General features: G+C 39.6%; 7 non-coding genes across 7 annotated transcripts; all 7 read left to right on the forward strand.

Moving 5' to 3' along the window:
* Positions 1-6,355: 6,355 nt before the first annotated feature.
* Positions 6,356-6,427, forward strand: trnap-ugg (transfer RNA proline (anticodon UGG)). Its single transcript has one exon. It is a non-coding gene; the product is annotated as a tRNA-Pro (tRNA).
* A 1,116-nt stretch (positions 6,428-7,543) lies between these two features.
* On the forward strand, positions 7,544-7,615 carry trnap-ugg (transfer RNA proline (anticodon UGG)). The gene has a single exon. It is a non-coding gene; the product is annotated as a tRNA-Pro (tRNA).
* Positions 7,616-8,731: 1,116 nt separating this feature from the next.
* On the forward strand, positions 8,732-8,803 carry trnap-ugg (transfer RNA proline (anticodon UGG)). Its single transcript has one exon. It is a non-coding gene; the product is annotated as a tRNA-Pro (tRNA).
* A 1,116-nt stretch (positions 8,804-9,919) lies between these two features.
* trnap-ugg (transfer RNA proline (anticodon UGG)) lies at positions 9,920-9,991 on the forward strand. Its single transcript has one exon. It is a non-coding gene; the product is annotated as a tRNA-Pro (tRNA).
* A 1,116-nt stretch (positions 9,992-11,107) lies between these two features.
* On the forward strand, positions 11,108-11,179 carry trnap-ugg (transfer RNA proline (anticodon UGG)). The gene has a single exon. It is a non-coding gene; the product is annotated as a tRNA-Pro (tRNA).
* Positions 11,180-12,295: 1,116 nt separating this feature from the next.
* trnap-ugg (transfer RNA proline (anticodon UGG)) lies at positions 12,296-12,367 on the forward strand. Its single transcript has one exon. It is a non-coding gene; the product is annotated as a tRNA-Pro (tRNA).
* A 1,116-nt stretch (positions 12,368-13,483) lies between these two features.
* Positions 13,484-13,555, forward strand: trnap-ugg (transfer RNA proline (anticodon UGG)). The gene has a single exon. It is a non-coding gene; the product is annotated as a tRNA-Pro (tRNA).
* The last annotated feature ends 698 nt before the right edge of the window (positions 13,556-14,253 follow it).

Here is a 14,253-nt window from a genome sequence, read left to right on the forward strand (position 1 = left end):
ATAATTCAGTCTGATTGGGGCTCAGACGTGTTGGGGCTCTGTTTGTTTCAATAATGCTCAGGCAGGTTTGGTACGATGGAGAACTCCGAAGCTTGTTTTAGATGCTTTTGTGCCAGTATTTGGATTCTGCTGGTATGCATATCACACAGATCTGTGCATTCATGGATGAATGTACACAAACACAAACACAAACACATACACATACACAGACACACACTTGTGCACACACACACATTTTTTTTTCTCTCTCTCTCACATACTCTCTGCTTACAGAAAAACATTGCTTACTGGCACACAAACACACACACATACAGACATTCGCAGTTGTGCACACACACATTCACTCACACGCATTCACACTTGTGCGCACACTAATTTTCTTCTCTCACTGTCTCACACACACACACACGCATACATCTGCTTAGTAGCACACATACATGCACACACACTTACTGGCACAAGAATGACTAGAAAACCATTTTGGCTGCTTAAATGCTAAGAGAAGCATCTTTCATCTACTTGTTGCCCTTTGGTATGTTTTGAATTGGAAACCACTGCGTTGAGTCTGTGCGAATCTTCACTTTTTACTTGGGGCTAATTAACGATTCCCAAACTCTGCAACTGTGTAAACTCTTCAATACTCTTCTCTCTTACACTGTCTTAGAATTAAGCACATTGGTAGCCTAGGTCTCACAGAGTACTTTTCTACTTCTAAACATGCTTAAACCACCTTGCAAATCTATTATTTGAAATGCTAAGCTATACCCAGTAGCCATATATTTGTGTGTTAAATATTTATTGTCCACCATTTTATTGTTGTGGTTTCATTGGGGAATTTGTGTATGAACTCCTCTTTCATGTACCAGGGAGTGGACTGTGTGTCATTTTTATTTGCCAGTTGACTGTATAATTGTATCTCGTGCATACTGTCCATGTGCTGAGTGTTTGTGTTTGTCATGTCTCTCTGAGTATTTTTTGAACAACTATTAGTCACGATAATAAGAATAGAATAGCATATAGTTTTTCTAGAAACTTCCAGCGGAAATCCCGCCGGAATTTTGATGGTCTCCTTCCTGTCTGTCTTTGTTCATGTATCAGGGTCTCAGGTAAATTTGAGTTTGTCAGCCACATTTGTAGATCTGTAGTGCACGATGCGACAAGGTCATGTTTTTTTTCCCATTCTTCTTGCATACCTGGCATCTCACAAAAGAACCTAGAACACAACCATTTTGTTTCAAGTCACACAATGTATTTGGCCGAAATACAAACTTGCGCTTACCTTTACGTGCTGGCCATTGCAGTTTACATTTTTGCGACTGATTGCTCAACTGGAGCTGGGCAGTGCTTAAATTTGTAGAAAATGATCTTTCAGTGTAGTGTGTCTAATTGTCTTTCATGATTGATTTGATCCAAGTGAATCCTTATAAGAGTAATGCGATCGTGTCAACAGGATTTCTCTCATTGCCTGGGTTGTTGAGACTTGACTGAAGGTAATTTAAGTATGCAGTTTTCTTCCAAATGGAGATAGCTGTGATACTGAAGGCATTTACTTCAACAGGCGGGCGCTCAGTGAATGTTGCCAAGCGATTGTCTCCCATCTGGAAATGATAGAGAATGCGCTACGTAGCCAGTTCCTTGAAACGGAACAGTGGCTGACATGGCCACATGATGAGAGAATAATTTTGCTGAGACGGAGTGCAATGTTAGCCAGATGTTTCAGACGGAGTGCAATGCTATCCAGATGTTTAAGATGGAGAGAAATGTTATCCAGATGTTTAAGATGGAGTGAAATGTTAGCCAGATGTTTCAGACAGAGTGCAATGTTAACCAGATGTTTGAGAAAGAGTGCAATGTTAACCAGATGTTTGAGAAGGAGTGCAATGTTAACCAGATGTTTGAGAAGGAGTGCAATGTTAACCAGATGTTTGAGAAGGAGTGTAATGTTAACCAGATATTTAAGATGGAGTGCAATGTTAGTCAGATGTTTGAGATGAAGTGCAATGTTAGCCAAATGTTTGAATCACTCCTGTATAGTCAGAACAAACGGCAGAAAAGGAGCAGTAATATACTTGTGACAGTTGTTTTAGAATAGCCTTGTGGCATGTATGCTTGTCCCAGAGAGGAAAGGTGATAAGGAATGCTATTAGGAGTAGCAGAAAGCCCTTTCTCTTTCTTCTTAATAAGCCCAAACTAAACACATCTGTGTGTTCAGCAATTGATTCTGCCTTGCTACTGGCTGAACCATGGTCTACTCCATCTTGTCTGCCTGTGAAGAGATTTCAAAAAAGAGCTTTTTTCTTTTTCTAAAGCCAGTACTAGTTGATGATATAATTCTACTGGGAAGTTCTCAAAGACTAAACTGAGCCTGTTTAACTGTTACTCTCACCGAACCAGTGAAGGTTTTATTTTGGCTCACACAGAACTGGGCTTTGTCTGAAAGGGCCAAAAAAAAAAAGAATTCTCATATTTTAAGGGCACTAGATATATCCCACAATGGACCGTAGCTGACATGTCTTATAGTTGACATTAACGTTATTTGTAATGAACGAGTAGGTTAAATCAAGTCCATTGACTAAAAGCACCAACCGCAGTCTTATAAACCTGTGCTCTGTTAAATTTGGATATAATTGTGTACAGGGATGTGTTGTTGATGTTTATTCAGTGAAAATGCATACTATTACATGCCCCACACACCGAGGCTATGTACATTAATGTTTAAAAAAATTTTTTTTGTAATTATATGTCTGTTAATGGTTTTGTGGCTATATGCAGCGGCGTGTAGCCTACGTGATGATGCTGTTCGATTGCAAACATTTATTTCGACGTCGGCTGTCCGAATTCAGCGTTTATTTAGTCAACTATATAGCACACTATATGGGTATTCACTAGTTACGGATTTGTAATTAGTGAATAGTGAGCCATTTCGGACACAGCCCTGATTTTTGAAGACTCCAAGGCATTGCCACACAACCGCAGAACAATGGATCATGCTCGACTGTGTTGCCGTGTGTATCTGTGATCCTGTGCTCATGCCTGTGCCTCAGGAGGTACACATGAGTTCACAATCACACCCTCAGAATACTGGTCTGTGAGGAATATTAAAGTTGTTATGCTTTACAGAGAAGCACGCAAGTTGTTTTAATGCCTTCTACTTCAATATTAGGCGGTAGATAACCAAAGAAGGACATCATTTTGAAGGGGTTCAAGAACAACAATGAGAAATAAACAAAAAAAAGTCTGTTTGGGAGACTGAGATACTGCCAGTCACATTTCATTGGACCTAATTTATATTTGCCAACATGTTACGTTACATGTTCATGTAACCCTCATTCATATTTGCCAACACGTTTGGTTACATGTTCATGTAACCCTCATTCATATTTGCCAACACGTTTGGTTACATGTTCATGTAACCCTCATTCATATTTGCCAACACATTAGGTTACATGTTCAGGTAACCCTCATTTGTATTTGCCAACACGTTACGATACATGTTCAGGTAACCATTGGCCTTATAGATGCCTTCTAATTTTAGAATGTTGTATGAATTTCAAATTAAAGATTAAAGAGAATAGCCTATAGTCTGCCATATACAGTATGTATCTATGTGTATATATGTGTGTGTGTGTGTGTGTGTGTGTGTCTGCGTGAGTGAGAGTTTGTGTATGTGTGTGTCTGTGTACACACATGCATACACATATGTATATTATATACAGCAAATGTCTTATCTAGTGAATGTTGTGTCTATTTGGCACTTTATTGTGGACCTATCATTGTATAGGTTAAATTCCTAATTACTTGCGTAATGTCATATATTTTGGTGTGTTCTATGTGGGGTACTGCTGCCTATGGACAAAGACATGTACCTCTGTCAGATAATGGCACTTCCATCGGTTTGCTATACTAATATTATAAAGATATATAATAAAGGTTTTAATTCTCATGCTAGAAGGTAAAAAGAATCATATATTATACATGAAATGCATTATTTATTTTAAAATGTAACTAATTCTTGAGGCCCTACCTCAGATTTTTGTATTTATGTACACAAATGCAATTTATGTATATCTTTGCCAATCTTATGTCATAAATTAGAGTTTATCCTATAATGTATAAGTTGAAAAACCTCTAAATAAATGTCAGTGTTTTCAGTGTCGTCACTGTGTTCTCGTGTGTTTGTGCTGCGTGGAGAATTTGTGTGGACTGTGTGAACGTGCAAAATGAGCCTCCTGTACACGATCAGTTGGAAAATGTCTTTTTAGCTTGGGGCAGAACTGCACATGGGAAGAACTCCTGTGGTCAGTGGCGGTCAGTGGCGGTGATATAGTGGTCCTACAGGTGGGAGAGCAGGTGCAGCGACACTGGGGCCCCTGGCCTTGGAGGGCCCATGTCTCTACGTGTCTTATATCAGTACGTCCGTTTTTAACCACTCAACGGAAAATAACACAGCTATGTTTGCTTTAACAGTGGTGTGTGTTTATATATCCTTAAATAAGCAAACTCGTCTCGGTCATGGCTATTATACTTTCTTTGTACAAAAAGTGATTATGCTAAATTCAAACCTTTGCGAAGCACAATTACAAACATAAATATACAATTTTTTTTGGGAAAAAAATGTATTTGTCCACATCTTAAAACATTAATGTGTAATAGGGGACACACATTATTAGCTTGTAACCATGGGGAAGATATGGTATTCAAATGAAAGGAATTTTTAGCATGAGCCTATAGCTCCACTGGTCACAAGTTCATTAATAATAAACCATAATAAGTCATGTCATGTGGGAAAAAAAAGCTAGGAAAAATAGCAGTTAAATCCAAAAATATGCATAGAACTGCTAAACTGCTTGTTGTTTTAATTGAATTAGTATGGAAGATAAATACAAATTGAAAGCTCCAGGGTGTTATGCAAAGCATAGTAGGCCACAGGTGGTTGAACTGGATTTATTTTGTGCAGTGCTGTCCATGAATTTATGACTGCAGAATGAAACCACCTCTGAAAGTAACAGTAAGTGGACATTGCTGCATAGTCTTTCATGACACGATTGATTCACACTTCGATTGACATTGAGTTTTGAACCAGATGTGGCCATTTTTCTTTGATATGGTTCAGCAAAGAGACGATGAATTATGGGGTCTTTCAATTAGAAACTGTCTGGAGGTCCACTGTTATCCATCCTGTGGGCTCGTTGGTCTAGGGGTATGATTCTCGCTTTGGGTTCAAATCCCGGACGAGCCCTCCAATGTAGCAGTAGGCACTGCGGTCCTGGCTGGTGCTTAGGATTTCCGGGTTTTGCCATTGTCTCAATACTGAATAACAAGATGGCATCCTCACACCATGAGATCTGTACTAAACCACTGAAAACCCACATCTCTCATGGAGCTACCTATTATGCTCGTGTGCAGCTTTTTTTCCTGACAGTTTTCATGAATTACATTTTTGTTAATGTCTATCGTGGGCATGTAAAATCTATTTTACATTGTTTTGGCATTTCTTTCTTCATAGTGAACATGCATATATGCTTTGAAATTTAGACGGGCTTGAATTTTGTACATTTTTAAAGCTTCACAACATATAATTGCAGCCCTTGATTTTGAGTGAAAAATGTCTTGAATGCACTGAGGACTAATAACTGTTCATCGCCCCAAACATTCTGGACCATTCACACCTTTTTACATTACTGGTCCATTCACTTGTGTAAATGTGCTTCCAAAAGAAACCATTTTCTGGCAAATGTACATGTCCTCTCCTTTTGAAATGTATTGTATGTATGTCCTAGAAAATAGTCAGAGCAAGAAATAAACACGAGGATGCTTTAATTTCAATGTTAAACCCGTTTATGGCCAGAGAAATGTCATTGTTTTTTGAACCAATTAGCTGCAGCCAGTCTTTTGCCCACCTATGCCTACAACTTTTTAGGCAATCCAAGAAAACTCCATTTGTTTATGATGTTATAATGAGTATGCTGAAAACCGGATTTTGATTGACCGTTTGTTCAAAATGACTGTCTTTACAGTGCATTGCAGCCCTGGCATAGTTGCCCACAGGTGGTTGAACTGGATTTATTTTGTGCAGTGCTGTCCATGAATTTCTGACTGCAGAATGAAACCACCTCTGAAAGTAACAGTAAGTGGACATTGCTGTATAGTCTTTCATGGCACAATTGATTCACACTTCGATTGACCACAAAAAGGCCAATTTCTGATTCTAAAGATGAATCCATTGCGCTGAGCTGAAATAGAGTTTTGAACCAGATGTGGCCATTTTTCTTTGATATGGTTCAGCAAAGAGACGATGAATTATGGGGTCTTTCAATTAGAAAGTGTCTGGAGGTCCACTGTAGTCCATCCTGTGGGCTCGTTGGTCTAGGGGTATGATTCTCGCTTTGGGTGCGAGAGGTCCCGGGTTCAAATCCCGGACGAGCCCTCCAATGTAGCAGTAGGCACTGCGGTCCTGCCTGGTGCTTAGGATTTCCGGGTTTTGCCATTGTCTCAATACTGAATAACAAGATGGCATCCTCACACCATGAGATCTGTACTAAACCACTGAAAACCCACATCTCTCATGGAGCTACCTATTATGCTCGTGTGCAGCTTTTTTTCCTGACAGTTTTCATGAATTACATTTTTGTTAATGTCTATCGTGGGCATGTAAAATCTATTTTACATTGTTTTGGCATTTCTTTCTTCATAGTGAACATGCATATATGCTTTGAAATTTAGACGGGCTTGAATTTTGTACATTTTTAAAGCTTCACAACATATAATTGCAGCCCTTGATTTTGAGTGAAAAATGTCTTGAATGCACTGAGGACTAATAACTGTTCATCGCCCCAAACATTCTGGACCATTCACACCTTTTTACATTACTGGTCCATTCACTTGTGTAAATGTGCTTCCAAAAGAAACCATTTTCTGGCAAATGTACATGTCCTCTCCTTTTGAAATGTATTGTATGTATGTCCTAGAAAATAGTCAGAGCAAGAAATAAACACGAGGATGCTTTAATTTCAATGTTAAACCCGTTTATGGCCAGAGAAATGTCATTGTTTTTTGAACCAATTAGCTGCAGCCAGTCTTTTGCCCACCTATGCCTACAACTTTTTAGGCAATCCAAGAAAACTCCATTTGTTTATGATGTTATAATGAGTATGCTGAAAACCGGATTTTGATGGACCGTTTGTTCAAATTGACTGTCTTTACAGTGCATTGCAGCCCTGGCATAGTTGCCCACAGGTGGTTGAACTGGATTTATTTTGTGCAGTGCTGTCCATGAATTTCTGACTGCAGAATGAAACCACCTCTGAAAGTAACAGTAAGTGGACATTGCTGCATAGTCTTTCATGGCACAATTGATTCACACTTCGATTGACCACAAAAAGGCCAATTTCTGATTCTAAAGATGAATCCATTGCGCTGAGCTGAAATCGAGTTTTGAACCAGATGTGGCCATTTTTCATTGATATGGTTCAGCAAAGAGACGATGAATTATGGGGTCTTTCAATTAGAAACTGTATGGAGGTCCACTGTAGTCCATCCTGTGGGCTCGTTGGTCTAGGGGTATGATTCTCGCTTTGGGTGCGAGAGGTCCCGGGTTCAAATCCCGGACGAGCCCTCCAATGTAGCAGTAGGCACTGCGGTCCTGCCTGGTGCTTAGGATTTCCGGGTTTTGCCATTGTCTCAATACTGAATAACAAGATGGCATCCTCACACCATGAGATCTGTACTAAACCACTGAAAACCCACATCTCTCATGGAGCTACCTATTATGCTCGTGTGCAGCTTTTTTTCCTGACAGTTTTCATGAATTACATTTTTGTTAATGTCTATCGTGGGCATGTAAAATCTATTTTACATTGTTTTGGCATTTCTTTCTTCATAGTGAACATGCATATATGCTTTGAAATTTAGACGGGCTTGAATTTTGTACATTTTTAAAGCTTCACAACATATAATTGCAGCCCTTGATTTTGAGTGAAAAATGTCTTGAATGCACTGAGGACTAATAACTGTTCATCGCCCCAAACATTCTGGACCATTCACACCTTTTTACATTACTGGTCCATTCACTTGTGTAAATGTGCTTCCAAAAGAAACCATTTTCTGGCAAATGTACATGTCCTCTCCTTTTGAAATGTATTGTATGTATGTCCTAGAAAATAGTCAGAGCAAGAAATAAACACGAGGATGCTTTAATTTCAATGTTAAACCCGTTTATGGCCAGAGAAATGTCATTGTTTTTTGAACCAATTAGCTGCAGCCAGTCTTTTGCCCACCTATGCCTACAACTTTTTAGGCAATCCAAGAAAACTCCATTTGTTTATGATGTTATAATGAGTATGCTGAAAACCGGATTTTGATGGACCGTTTGTTCAAATTGACTGTCTTTACAGTGCATTGCAGCCCTGGCATAGTTGCCCACAGGTGGTTGAACTGGATTTATTTTGTGCAGTGCTGTCCATGAATTTCTGACTGCAGAATGAAACCACCTCTGAAAGTAACAGTAAGTGGACATTGCTGCATAGTCTTTCATGGCACAATTGATTCACACTTCGATTGACCACAAAAAGGCCAATTTCTGATTCTAAAGATGAATCCATTGCGCTGAGCTGAAATCGAGTTTTGAACCAGATGTGGCCATTTTTCATTGATATGGTTCAGCAAAGAGACGATGAATTATGGGGTCTTTCAATTAGAAACTGTATGGAGGTCCACTGTAGTCCATCCTGTGGGCTCGTTGGTCTAGGGGTATGATTCTCGCTTTGGGTGCGAGAGGTCCCGGGTTCAAATCCCGGACGAGCCCTCCAATGTAGCAGTAGGCACTGCGGTCCTGGCTGGTGCTTAGGATTTCCGGGTTTTGCCATTGTCTCAATACTGAATAACAAGATGGCATCCTCACACCATGAGATCTGTACTAAACCACTGAAAACCCACATCTCTCATGGAGCTACCTATTATGCTCGTGTGCAGCTTTTTTTCCTGACAGTTTTCATGAATTACATTTTTGTTAATGTCTATCGTGGGCATGTAAAATCTATTTTACATTGTTTTGGCATTTCTTTCTTCATAGTGAACATGCATATATGCTTTGAAATTTAGACGGGCTTGAATTTTGTACATTTTTAAAGCTTCACAACATATAATTGCAGCCCTTGATTTTGAGTGAAAAATGTCTTGAATGCACTGAGGACTAATAACTGTTCATCGCCCCAAACATTCTGGACCATTCACACCTTTTTACATTACTGGTCCATTCACTTGTGTAAATGTGCTTCCAAAAGAAACCATTTTCTGGCAAATGTACATGTCCTCTCCTTTTGAAATGTATTGTATGTATGTCCTAGAAAATAGTCAGAGCAAGAAATAAACACGAGGATGCTTTAATTTCAATGTTAAACCCGTTTATGGCCAGAGAAATGTCATTGTTTTTTGAACCAATTAGCTGCAGCCAGTCTTTTGCCCACCTATGCCTACAACTTTTTAGGCAATCCAAGAAAACTCCATTTGTTTATGATGTTATAATGAGTATGCTGAAAACCGGATTTTGATTGACCGTTTGTTCAAATTGACTGTCTTTACAGTGCATTGCAGCCCTGGCATAGTTGCCCACAGGTGGTTGAACTGGATTTATTTTGTGCAGTGCTGTCCATGAATTTCTGACTGCAGAATGAAACCACCTCTGAAAGTAACAGTAAGTGGACATTGCTGCATAGTCTTTCATGGCACAATTGATTCACACTTCGATTGACCACAAAAAGGCCAATTTCTGATTCTAAAGATGAATCCATTGCGCTGAGCTGAAATCGAGTTTTGAACCAGATGTGGCCATTTTTCATTGATATGGTTCAGCAAAGAGACGATGAATTATGGGGTCTTTCAATTAGAAACTGTATGGAGGTCCACTGTAGTCCATCCTGTGGGCTCGTTGGTCTAGGGGTATGATTCTCGCTTTGGGTGCGAGAGGTCCCGGGTTCAAATCCCGGACGAGCCCTCCAATGTAGCAGTAGGCACTGCGGTCCTGGCTGGTGCTTAGGATTTCCGGGTTTTGCCATTGTCTCAATACTGAATAACAAGATGGCATCCTCACACCATGAGATCTGTACTAAACCACTGAAAACCCACATCTCTCATGGAGCTACCTATTATGCTCGTGTGCAGCTTTTTTTCCTGACAGTTTTCATGAATTACATTTTTGTTAATGTCTATCGTGGGCATGTAAAATCTATTTTACATTGTTTTGGCATTTCTTTCTTCATAGTGAACATGCATATATGCTTTGAAATTTAGACGGGCTTGAATTTTGTACATTTTTAAAGCTTCACAACATATAATTGCAGCCCTTGATTTTGAGTGAAAAATGTCTTGAATGCACTGAGGACTAATAACTGTTCATCGCCCCAAACATTCTGGACCATTCACACCTTTTTACATTACTGGTCCATTCACTTGTGTAAATGTGCTTCCAAAAGAAACCATTTTCTGGCAAATGTACATGTCCTCTCCTTTTGAAATGTATTGTATGTATGTCCTAGAAAATAGTCAGAGCAAGAAATAAACACGAGGATGCTTTAATTTCAATGTTAAACCCGTTTATGGCCAGAGAAATGTCATTGTTTTTTGAACCAATTAGCTGCAGCCAGTCTTTTGCCCACCTATGCCTACAACTTTTTAGGCAATCCAAGAAAACTCCATTTGTTTATGATGTTATAATGAGTATGCTGAAAACCGGATTTTGATTGACCGTTTGTTCAAAATGACTGTCTTTACAGTGCATTGCAGCCCTGGCATAGTTGCCCACAGGTGGTTGAACTGGATTTATTTTGTGCAGTGCTGTCCATGAATTTCTGACTGCAGAATGAAACCACCTCTGAAAGTAACAGTAAGTGGACATTGCTGCATAGTCTTTCATGGCACAATTGATTCACACTTCGATTGACCACAAAAAGGCCAATTTCTGATTCTAAAGATGAATCCATTGCGCTGAGCTGAAATAGAGTTTTGAACCAGATGTGGCCATTTTTCATTGATATGGTTCAGCAAAGAGACGATGAATTATGGGGTCTTTCAATTAGAAACTGTATGGAGGTCCACTGTAGTCCATCCTGTGGGCTCGTTGGTCTAGGGGTATGATTCTCGCTTTGGGTGCGAGAGGTCCCGGGTTCAAATCCCGGACGAGCCCTCCAATGTAGCAGTAGGCACTGCGGTCCTGGCTGGTGCTTAGGATTTCCGGGTTTTGCCATTGTCTCAATACTGAATAACAAGATGGCATCCTCACACCATGAGATCTGTACTAAACCACTGAAAACCCACATCTCTCATGGAGCTACCTATTATGCTCGTGTGCAGCTTTTTTTCCTGACAGTTTTCATGAATTACATTTTTGTTAATGTCTATCGTGGGCATGTAAAATCTATTTTACATTGTTTTGGCATTTCTTTCTTCATAGTGAACATGCATATATGCTTTGAAATTTAGACGGGCTTGAATTTTGTACATTTTTAAAGCTTCACAACATATAATTGCAGCCCTTGATTTTGAGTGAAAAATGTCTTGAATGCACTGAGGACTAATAACTGTTCATCGCCCCAAACATTCTGGACCATTCACACCTTTTTACATTACTGGTCCATTCACTTGTGTAAATGTGCTTCCAAAAGAAACCATTTTCTGGCAAATGTACATGTCCTCTCCTTTTGAAATGTATTGTATGTATGTCCTAGAAAATAGTCAGAGCAAGAAATAAACACGAGGATGCTTTAATTTCAATGTTAAACCCGTTTATGGCCAGAGAAATGTCATTGTTTTTTGAACCAATTAGCTGCAGCCAGTCTTTTGCCCACCTATGCCTACAACTTTTTAGGCAATCCAAGAAAACTCCATTTGTTTATGATGTTATAATGAGTATGCTGAAAACCGGATTTTGATTGACCGTTTGTTCAAATTGACTGTCTTTACAGTGCATTGCAGCCCTGGCATAGTTGCCCACAGGTGGTTGAACTGGATTTATTTTGTGCAGTGCTGTCCATGAATTTCTGACTGCAGAATGAAACCACCTCTGAAAGTAACAGTAAGTGGACATTGCTGCATAGTCTTTCATGGCACAATTGATTCACACTTCGATTGACCACAAAAAGGCCAATTTCTGATTCTAAAGATGAATCCATTGCGCTGAGCTGAAATAGAGTTTTGAACCAGATGTGGCCATTTTTCATTGATATGGTTCAGCAAAGAGACGATGAATTATGGGGTCTTTCAATTAGAAACTGTATGGAGGTCCACTGTAGTCCATCCTGTGGGCTCGTTGGTCTAGGGGTATGATTCTCGCTTTGGGTGCGAGAGGTCCCGGGTTCAAATCCCGGACGAGCCCTCCAATGTAGCAGTAGGCACTGCGGTCCTGGCTGGTGCTTAGGATTTCCGGGTTTTGCCATTGTCTCAATACTGAATAACAAGATGGCATCCTCACACCATGAGATCTGTACTAAACCACTGAAAACCCACATCTCTCATGGAGCTGCCTATTATGCTCGTGTGCAGCTTTTTTTCCTGACAGTTTTCATGAATTACATTTTTGTTAATGTCTATCGTGGGCATGTAAAATCTATTTTACATTGTTTTGGCATTTCTTTCTTCATAGTGAACATGCATATATGCTTTGAAATTTAGACGGGCTTGAATTTTGTACATTTTTAAAGCTTCACAACATATAATTGCAGCCCTTGATTTTGAGTGAAAAATGTCTTGAATGCACTGAGGACTAATAACTGTTCATCGCCCCAAACATTCTGGACCATTCACACCTTTTTACATTACTGGTCCATTCACTTGTGTAAATGTGCTTCCAAAAGAAACCATTTTCTGGCAAATGTACATGTCCTCTCCTTTTGAAATGTATTGTATGTATGTCCTAGAAAATAGTCAGAGCAAGAAATAAACACGAGGATGCTTTAATTTCAATGTTAAACCCGTTTATGGCCAGAGAAATGTCATTGTTTTTTGAACCAATTAGCTGCAGCCAGTCTTTTGCCCACCTATGCCTACAACTTTTTAGGCAATCCAAGAAAACTCCATTTGTTTATGATGTTATAATGAGTATGCTGAAAACCGGATTTTGATTGACCGTTTGTTCAAAATGACTGTCTTTACAGTGCATTGCAGCCCTGGCATAGTTGCCCACAGGTGGTTGAACTGGATTTATTTTGTGCAGTGCTGTCCATGAATTTCTGACTGCAGAATGAAACCACCTCTGAAAGTAACAGTAAGTGGACATTGCTGCATAGTCTTTCATGGCACAATTGATTCACGCTTCGATTGACCACAAAAAGGCCAATTTCTGATTCTAAAGATGAATCCATTGCGCTGAGCTGAAATCGAGTTTTGAACCAGATGTGGCCATTTTTCATTGATATGGTTCAGCAAAGAGACGATGAATTATGGGGTCTTTCAATTAGAAACTGTATGGAGGTCCACTGTAGTCCATCCTGTGGGCTCGTTGGTCTAGGGGTATGATTCTCGCTTTGGGTGCGAGAGGTCCCGGGTTCAAATCCCGGGCGAGCCCTCCAATGTAGCAGTAGGCACTGCGGTCCTGGCTGGTGCTTAGGATTTCCGGGTTTTGCCATTGTGTCAATACTGAATAACAAGATGGCATCCTCACACCATGAGATCTGTACTAAACCACTGAAAACCCACATCTCTCATGGAGCTACCTATTATGCTCGTGTGCAGCTTTTTTTCCTGACAGTTTTCATGAATTACATTTTTGTTAATGTCTATCGTGGGCATGTAAAATCTATTTTACATTGTTTTGGCATTTCTTTCTTCATAGTGAACATGCATATATGCTTTGAAATTTAGACGGGCTTGAATTTTGTACATTTTTAAAGCTTCACAACATATAATTGCAGCCCTTGATTTTGAGTGAAAAATGTCTTGAATGCACTGAGGACTAATAACTGTTCATCGCCCCAAACATTCTGGACCATTCACACCTTTTTACATTACTGGTCCATTCACTTGTGTAAATGTGCTTCCAAAAGAAACCATTTTCTGGCAAATGTACATGTCCTCTCCTTTTGAAATGTATTGTATGTATGTCCTAGAAAATAGTCAGAGCAAGAAATAAACACGAGGATGCTTTAATTTCAATGTTAAACCCGTTTATGGCCAGAGAAATGTCATTGTTTTTTGAACCAATTAGCTGCAGCCAGTCTTTTGCCCACCTATGCCTACAACTTTTTAGGCAATCCAAGAAAACTC

The sequence above is a fragment of the Conger conger genome, chromosome 15, assembly GCF_963514075.1.
Source record: "Conger conger chromosome 15, fConCon1.1, whole genome shotgun sequence".
Lineage (NCBI taxonomy): Eukaryota > Metazoa > Chordata > Actinopteri > Anguilliformes > Congridae > Conger > Conger conger.